This window comes from Vitis riparia, unplaced genomic scaffold (genome assembly GCF_004353265.1).
Source record: "Vitis riparia cultivar Riparia Gloire de Montpellier isolate 1030 unplaced genomic scaffold, EGFV_Vit.rip_1.0 scaffold437_pilon_pilon, whole genome shotgun sequence".
NCBI lineage: Eukaryota > Viridiplantae > Streptophyta > Magnoliopsida > Vitales > Vitaceae > Vitis > Vitis riparia.
Window position 1 is genome coordinate 162,096 of NW_023269678.1, and position 10,393 is coordinate 172,488.

Genomic DNA, 10,393 nt, shown 5'->3' on the forward strand with positions numbered 1-10,393 from the left:
AGTTTTCTCAACTCAAATTTAATTTGAATTGATCTTGAGTTAAGGTCAAACAACTTTAATCTAGAATATGATTTAATATTTTTATAATGTTTATTATTTTTTTAGATTTTTTTTAAAAGAACAAATTATAATTATATCTTTTTAAAAAAATATATCTAAGTTTAATTTTAATTAACTGAAACTCAATCAATCTAATCAACCCGTTACAACCCTAGCAAAAATTAATCACTTTGTAATTCAATTTGGGTTCTAATTGAATCCAAGAAAGAACCCACCATTTACTCATAAAAACCATCAAACTTTTCCACTTTTTTAAAGATAATATTTTAATATTTTCTCTTCCATTTTTTTTTCTTACCTTTTCCTTTTATCATTTATGAGTTTTTATTAATTTAAAAATAATATCCGGCTCACTAACCAAATAATAGATCAATCCCAAAAATATTTGGTAACTTCAACGGCCCATGAAATATATATATACATTTTTTTTTTTCACATAGTTTTCTTTTTCTTAAAGAATTTGTAACCAAATTCAAAGCACGCAGAACCGAACAACCCAAAGGAACGACCGGCCGCTCGACTTGATGCGTGGCATGCACTTATTAAAATAATAAATAAATAAATAAAAATTCAAAATCATTTTTTTTTATTATTTTCCAATATATAATCTCACTTTAGTCTTGACCAATTTTCTAGTACAAATTCCATACCAATACAATCACATTAAATTGTTCAAAATCATTAATGATTCCTAATTATTTCAATTACATTAATCCTTCATCACAAAATCTATAAATTTTTCCCTTGTGAAAAAGGTATATATTGTTATAATTAAGCAATCTTAAATGATCTAATATTGTCTAAAACTCGAAACACAATGATAAATAAATCTAAAAATTCAATCGAATTAGTGATTTCTCATCATGTTTTTAATTGAAAATTTAGAAACAACGATGATTAAATCCAAGACCATGTCAGATTTTTTAATAAAATGGTTACTTGTATGTAACAAATACGTGTATTAATACATGTTTAAAATATGTGACACTTAATTTCAAATCCAACTATTTAAATCTTATTTAATTTACTCATATATATTTATTGGTGTATTAGGTGGTTTTTTTTTACTTAACTAAATAAAACTTAATATTTAATAATATTAAGTATTAAGTTCTCTGTTTTTATAATATTTTATTTTTATTAAGTATTAAAAAAATCATATTACTTTTTTATTTAAAAAAATTAAATATTTTGACTTTTTTTATTTAATACAAAAATTATAATAAATCATAAAAAATAAATAATTTAAAATATGAAAATAAATTACTTCAATAAAAAAATTAAAAAAACAAACGTACTCTTAATTTATGTCTAGGGGTAACTTATTATAATTATTTTTCATGAGGGTCTACCAAAAATCAGGGGTGAAATTAGAAAAGCGTGTAAGCAACAGGCAGTAAAGTAGAAATATAGAAAAGTAGAACGGCATGAAATAAAAAACGAAAGACGTGTGCCCGGAAGTCTCGTTGAGTGTCTTGACTTTCAACACCGTAAAGACGGCTTTGTCGTACTCATACATACGACGGAGACAAGGTATTTACTATTAATTGCAAGGAATATATTATTTAATAAAAGTAAAATTCTTTTGACTCTTTTTTATTTTTGAGTCCTTTGACGGTGATTATATTTCAAAAAGAGGCCATATTTCTGATATGGGCGCCTCCACTTTCTATTAAGGGCGCTCCATCATCCTTATTAATATTCTATTTCTAATTTTTTTTTAATTTAAATTTAAACTTAGAGTGCATCAAATCTGTAAGACAAATCTGAATCTGACTGTTTGTGATCCACTTGTGAGTATTAAATTTAATTTATTTTTTTTTGGTTTTTGTATTGTTTTTAAAAGTGGACCCACTTTTGTATTTTTAATATTTTATTGTTCTATTAATGGTTAAAATTATGGTTCATTGAAAGGATATTTAATATTTTTTATGCTTGAAAAAGTATAGAGTATGTATTTGAGGTTGTGAAAATATTTTGAAATTTAATTATAAACTGCAATTAAAAAATGTCCAAAAAATTAATATTAGAATATTAAAATACACGTGTCCATTTTGTAATCATTTCTTTTTTTATTAAAATTTAAAAATTATATATAGAAATGAAATATATTAATTTTATCTTTAATAAAAAAAATTTTAATTTTTTATTTATTTAATTTTTTTTATGAAAATCGTATTAAAAAAAGTAGGATTATAAATAAAATGCAAAATTCAGAGTAATACTCTATAATTGGAACTGCAGCCACGTCATGGAGAAGACGGAAGAGGGTAGTGCTTTCATGTCAGCTGATGCAATGTGGTCCAATTACCAAACAACCCTTCTTTTTTGACGTGGCAGATTCTCATTGGCAAGATGCAGGAGAACTGTTGAAACAATAATTGCCTCATCAAAGGTGTAGTTCCAACTTACATTTTTGTCCTCACTGCAATTTCAAATTTTTAAATTCATTCAAAAGACTCAAAAGTTTAAAATTTTGCACATTAAAAAAATTTAGTGTTTTTGAATTAATCGATATAAATTTGTGTTTTTAAGGGCTGTTTGGCTTTTCAAAAATAGTTTCAGGTTCTCCAAAAAAAAAAATTACAACAACACGTTTAACAATCAAAGTCTTTTTTTTTTATCATTAAAAACAAAAAATAATGTGTTTTATTTTAGGGATATCGTATTAAAAGGGATAAAATTTTCCTCATTTTAAAAAAACTAACCATTTCATTTTTTTAATATAAAAAATACCTATTTTTGACAAAAATCTCTCATATTTTTCTTGTAAAAGTAACATTTTTTTTTAAACAAACATGTAAATAATAAAAAAGTTGAAATTTATTTATGTAAAAAATGAATTACTTTCAAGTTCAACAATGAGGAAGGTTAATTTTACAAATTTGTTGGGATCTTTTTAATCAATTAATCCTTTATTTTATATAATTTTTACTTATTTTTTAAATTTTATTTAAAAAATAATTATATCAATATATAATTATGGGATAAAATATTTTAAGTTTCAAATTGGACTTTTATTCTACAAAATATTAGGGGATAATTTTTAAAACTTGTTCTTAAAAATTATTTTTTAAAACTATTTTTGAAAATACTTCCCAAACAACCCTTAGTGTTTTTATTTTTAAAATTATAATTTGTTTTGAAAGTGTTGTATAATAAAATAAAATAAAAAGAGAGTTGTTTTGTGTTTTAGGAGAAAAAAAATTGAATTGGTAGTACAGTTTTAAAGGGTTTTGGAAAATAAAATTATTTTAAAAAAATCTTAAAATATTTCTTTCACAAGCCAAAATTGAAAATAAAATATCCTTCCTTTTTTTTTTTTTTCATTTTCAATATATATATAGAAAATATAACAAACAAACATGACATTTCAATCTGTTTTTCAATGAGCATTTGGCATGCTCTCGAGAGGCATTCCTTTAACATACATCATCCAGGAAGGACCAAAGATGGATTGGAAGTCCATCAAATGATTGAGGCCCGGGGAATGATTTTGAAAAGAGTTTTAAAATAATAAAAATAAAAATATTTTTGTTATGTTTTTGGAAAATATTTTTAAAAAATTGATTTCTATGAGGAATTCCCGGGAGTATATATTTATATATAGAAAATAAAAATAATTTTTTTTCTATAGTTTCAATGATTATTCAAAATATTTTATAAGAAAAAATTTATTTGAAATTTATTTTAAAAAACAACTATTTTCTCTTATGAAGGATAAAAAAAATAATTTTCAAATTACACCTTAATGACTACAATTTGAAAGCAAGGTACAATGATTAAGTGATGGCGTCGAAGGGGGCGACAGATGGCAGCTTCCTCCCACCTCAATTAACACGTGGATGTCACACGCACAACTCATTTCGTCTGCAAATTGAGTTCTCCTTGATTCTATTATTGATGCTTTGTGTACAATTATCAATCCTATTTTTTAAACAAATCAAAGTCTATTCTTCTGCATTGTCGACATCTACTTGTTGGGAAATAATAATATCCTATAAGTTAAAATTTTATTTATTCATTGTATAATCATATTAATAATGAATACGGATCGTGCTATGTTTGGTTCCAAAAATACCAAGAAATGAAAAAAAATGATAAAAAAATTATTTTCTCTTTTTTGATTTTCCTATAAAAAAATATAAAAGAAAATTAAATATAATGAAAATTTCTTAAAAGTTATATATATTTTAAATTATTTAATTTTTATATAGTAAAAGAAAATAAGTGAAACAAATTTTAAAAAACATAAAAAATTAATTCATTTTGAATATATTTTTTATTTTCCTTTATTTTTTGTTTTCTTTCAAATGTTATATTTATTTTCTTTCCCTTACATTTTCTTTCATATTTTTTTTAAGAAACAAACATAGTCTAAATAAAATTTTTAAAAGAACTTGAAATAGATAAGATTCCTTATAATCCTAATTACTTTCGTAATTTAATAATGAATTAATATTTTCAATAATCTCCCTTAAACCAAACTTAAAGTGATTATAAAAGCATTATCTTCAATTTTTTGAATATATTAGCTTTGAGTGGTTTCATAAGATATCTAGAATTTAATGTTCTCACCTATCAAATTTGAACTCAATTTCAACATCTTTTGTGATATATTTATACTTGATATATATGCTTTTGTTTCTACCATTAAACATCAAATTCTTCATTAATACGCACAACAACAAATGTAAGAGTTAGTGATATTTTTTTTTTATCTACGATTAAAATTTCATTACTAAATATAAATCTCATACTATGAAAGATAAATTTTGTCATGAAATATTTTACCATTAAGTTAAAGTTCTAATGATTAGGAAGAATGTATTCTATGACTATCACTTTAAATCATAAATGTTATCACTAAAGAGCAAGAGTTGATTTTAGAATTACAAATTGTTAGCGCTTTAAGATTAATTACAAATTGTCTAAAACACATATTTGTAATAAATGGATATGCATCCAACAACCCTTTATTAAGTTTGTTTTAATCTTGAATTTAGATGATATAAAGACATAGTTTTAACAAAAATTATGTTAAAATGAGACTAAAATTTAAAATTTGTGTCTAACCACTAGAGTAGACACCCAAGTTATAAGAACATAACTCCTAAATGAGGAGATCCTTTTTTAATTTGCTTATCCTTCAGATAAAAGAAATATGAATGAATTAAGATCTACAATCATTTTCAAAAGAATTAAAGTTAAGGATAACCATATTAAATTTTTAATCAAATAAATTAGTTATAAGAGAATTGAAGATCAATTAAATATTAAGAAGATTTAAGAAACCATCCAAAGATTTAGAGAAAAATTGATTAAAGAAGTCTATTCAAAATTCCCTACTGCATTTTGGCATAGGAATAAGCATGAGGTGGAATTATCCTATAACCCAAAATTTAGAGAAAAGGACATTCTCACAAAGACAGGACCAATTCAAATGAATAAGAAGTTCATTTTCTAAACGAGAAATTCAAGTACTTCTTGATAAAAAATTAATAAAAAATCTAAATTCCCTCGGAACTATTTTGCCTTTCATGTTTAAAAACATGCAAAACTAGAAAAAGGAGCCTAAGACTTGTAATCAATTACAGATCCCTTAATGAAGTATAAAGATGGATTAGGTATCCTATTATAAAGAAAGACCATCTTCAAAGATTAAGTCTAAAATTTCTCTAAGTTTAATATAAAGTTAGGATTTGGCAAATCCAAAGCGTTGAAAAAGATATATATAAAACAACTTTCAACATATCTTTTGGAAATTCTTAATGGAATGTAATACCATTTAGACTTAACCATGCACCTTTAGAATTCCAAAATATAATGAATAAGACAAAATTTCTCTTTATTTATATTGATGATGTTTTACTTTTCTCTTCATCCATAGAAGAACATTTGAAGCACCTCAATAAGTTCATTCAAACTGTCAAGGAAAATAGTTTACATATATCGACCTCTAAAATGAATCTTTTCCAAACTAAGATTAAGTTTTTGGCTCATCATATCTATAAAGGAACTATAACTCCTATTCAAAGATCAATTCAATTTGTTGATAAGTTTTCTAATGAGATTAAGGATAAGCAACAATTACAACTTTTCTTAGGAAGTCTCAATTATGTTTCAAATTTTATCAAAGATTTAAGTTAGATTTGTGCACCATTAAGTCAAAGACTTAAGAAGGATCCACTTCCATAGAATGAGGATAATACCAAAATTATTAAATTTATTAAAACCAAAGTTAAGACCTTGTCATGCCTTAACTTAGTTGGCTTTATAACCTTTAATATTGTTGAGATTGATACTTCAAAAATATGTAATGAATGGATTTTTAAGCAAACAATGGTGACAAAGAAAGATTAGTAAAGTTCACCTATGGACTTGGAACCAAGCCCAACTTGATTATTGTAGTATCAAAAAAGAGATTTTAAGCACTATTTTATGTAACTTAAAATTTCAAGATGACCTTTTAAACCAAAATTTTTTTAGTACATGTTGATTGCAAATCAACAAAATTAGTTTTACAAAAAATGTTAAGAATATAGTTTCTAAAGAATATTTTTGCTAGATAGAAAACTATTTTATATATTTTTATTTTCAAATTGATTATATTTAAGGAGAAAACAATTTAGTCCTTGATTTCCTCAATCGTGAGTTTTTGCAAGATTCATAAAACTATAGCCTCTAGCAACCTAGCTCTCTAAATTAAGTTTTCAGTCCTTTAAGAAAATTTAGAGCTCTTTAGAGCAACCTAAAGAATCCTTTAGTTTTTAAAGCACTAGGAAACCACTTGGGATAATGTGAGTAAATAATGAAAAGTAAATTATGCTAAAATTCAAAATTAAAAAAAAAAACATAAAATAGGAAAACATGAACATTAAAACCTGATATGAAAACATCTTCATATCTTAAAGAAATATCTTACATGGAGAAATAACTTATAAGATGACTTAGAAAGAGAATTCTTTTTCTCATATTCAGGGAGGATAGAGACAAAGAAGGATTAAAAGTTAATGAAGAAATGGACGAGAAAAACCTTTACCTTCAGATTGAGGGCAAAAATCTTTAAATACAAATCTTAAGAAACATGTGAATTGAATTGCAATTTTTCTCGTGACATGAATAATGAATAGTAAATTTTTTTTTTTTACTGCAACTCTTTTGACTTTTGTCTTAAAAACTGAGATGAATATTTCTTTTAGTGAAGATCTATAGAACTTCTGACTTAAAGGTAGAGATGACTTGACTTTTGTCTTAGAAGTTGAAGTGAATCTTACTTTTGGTAAAACTTTTCTTAAAGGCCATTATAGTTTGAGCCAAATCTTACTTTTGATGGAACATTTATTAAAGGTAATCATAAATTACTTTGAATTTCTGATAGGATGAAGGATTTCTTCATAATCATCTTCATTTTCCTATTGATAACTATTTGATGAAGCCTTTAAACTTTGTTCATTTTTTGAATGAATATCTTTTTTTTCTTCTTAGGAAAGAAAGAAGTTTAGGGACTCCATATCACTCTGCTCCAACCATGTATCTCGTTAGGTGCATGCAAAAACTTCTTGGGGTTATCTAAATCCTAGCAATTGAAGTAAAATAACATTTAAAACAAAAACAAAATCTAGATTTATAAATTAGAAGTGCTTACCAAGATCTAGATGTTTCTAGATTGATTTTTTGTGATAAATAATGTTTTCAAATGTGTGGTAGTCATTGAAAGTCTCATGAACCCACTAAGATTCCATTGGATGACTCATCCTTGAATCTAGGCATTGAGATGGTGGAAATCCCAAGAGGTTGGAGGTTAGAGTTCTCTCTCTGAAAGTGTGGGAGATAATGGAAGAGGCAAAAGTCTAAAACTTTGACCCCTCAAGGGGAATTTATAGGTTTCCCATTGGGCTTAAGTGACTTGAACTCATCTTGGGCTTAAGTCACTTAATCTAGTCCAAAAAAAGTCTTAATTAGCCTAATCTAGATATATTGTTCATTAACCCTTATGTAACCTTGAGTATTTATCGAAACACTCTTACTCACATAAGTGAATCAAGAACCAATCCAACCCTCATAAACCGTACCATCAAGATATATGAGTTCAAGTGGGGACCATTGGGACCCATTGATTACTACTCAAAAAGAGCATATTTTAGATAATAATTCTCACGAGTTTCACATCTTTTGAGTAGTAATTATGCCTAAAACACTTGATTAACATGTTGTTGCCCTTGCAAGAGTTACTAACAAGTTTTATGAAGTTTTGGAGTAATTTCAAGGTATAAATTTGATAAATTGGTGACAAAAGAGATGAATCAAATTGAAGAGAACAAATAATGTTGATAATGATCCAAATACATAATGAAAGAAGTAATGCAATAAGTTTGAACTGGGATTTGAGTTGATTTGGAGGTAGTTGAAGTAGAAAAAGAAGAAGGAAATGAAATAAATGACAAAAGAAAGCTTAAAAATTTAATATTTCTATTTCGCATGATCATGGGAAAATTTCGCACAGTCATGCGAATTGCTCTAAGAATATGTAAATTACTACTATTGCATTTTTGATTTCGCACAATCATGTGAAATTGCATGAGCTTTTGAAAAATGACCCTTTTATTATTAAACTCCAGATTGCTTGATGAAGAAGCTTTTGGAAAATCTCTTAGATGATGCCAAGTGTCCACTTGACCTTGGCCTATAAATAGAAACTTGATTTTCTCATAAAAAAAAAACTTTTTTTAGACACTTCTAATTGTAGAAAATTTTAGATTTTCTCTCTCAATAGAATTCTCTATTTTCATTCATTTTCTCACTAGCCAAACATGCCTTGTGAGACCAAATCTCCAAGCATGAGTGGTTGAATCTCATTTTTCTCAGAGAAAGGAGGATCTAGAGGCAAGATCTATGGTGAATTAAAGAAATGAACTTTAATTACAAAGTTAATTTGATCTAATTGATTGATTAATTGAATTTTGGGGATTTTTCTCTTCAAATTATCTTGGATGATTACCACAATACAAACTAGGTAGAGTCATTAAATTCTTAAAGCTAAATTTGATTAAATTGAATAGTTGTATTGTGTGAATCATTGGAAGATAATTTAAGATGAATTGAATATATAATTTGAATTGATCTCTTGGATTAAATAACTTAATTTGAAGAGAAATTAGATCTAAACCTAAAACTACATCCAAATTTGGTTTAGATGAGAATTTAGGTTTTCAATATAACTTGATGAAAATTAGATCTCAACATCTATTCACCATCGAAATTGTTTTCTAGAAAATCCTAACTCTGAGAATTTCATTTCCTATTAATTTTCTTCTATTTTACATTTCATTGTTCTTCTCAATTTGAGACCATTGTTAAATTGATTTTTCACCATGAATTTTCAAATCAATTTCACTTGATCACAATCGTTTTTTCTCCTCTCATTCAAGCCTTAATTACCAAGAACAATCCATTTTAGTGGACGACACCTAAAAACCACTATACTACAGTAGTTTGTACTAAAACCACTTTTAATCGGGTACAAACTACTCTAGCATAGTGAATTAGGTTATAAATTGTGTTTTGATTCTACAAATCAGAAAAATCAATTGATCACCCTTAGGACAACATTGGCTTTTTCAAACATCCTACTATTACGAGTCAATTGTACTCCAATACCCTATGTTTATTACAATGAGATAGAACTTGAGTATGTGTTCTATCCATTGTATATAGTCTCCCTACAAATTGGTCTTTCTAATCTAACAAGGTGAAATATATTAGCCTCTCAAGATTACTGATAAGAGCATATGTCAAATTTCACTTAATGAATTGTTATGGCCACAAGTTTCATTATAGCATGTCATTGGATTACCTAAGAGGCTACACTATCTCACAGCTCACGAGATATCATAACACTTCCATTGAGAATACTTATTACTATCAACTTTTATCATCATTAACCCAATTCATTAGGAATATATGATCACTTTAGGAATTCACTTATAAGTCAAAGCCATTGCAAATTTTTATAGAAGCTCAAAATTCTCTTAAGGTTGAGAAATAATATAGTATATCAACTTAGTGAAGTCATAACTACCTGATAACCAATTGTAGGGAATTCGTATTACTTCATTCCTATTAGTATAGAACCCTTAAAAGCATGACATAATGTAACAAATTTAGGATTCATTATTTATTTAATGATATTCTAGTTTCACTTTTATCTATCTTTATTCCATGCATTGTGCTTTATGTATTCTTGTTTAGTGTCTCTTGCATTGTTTATAACTTGGGTACATTAGGAGTTGTATAGAAGATCTAAGTCATGAGTTCCTTGGAAATAGATGAT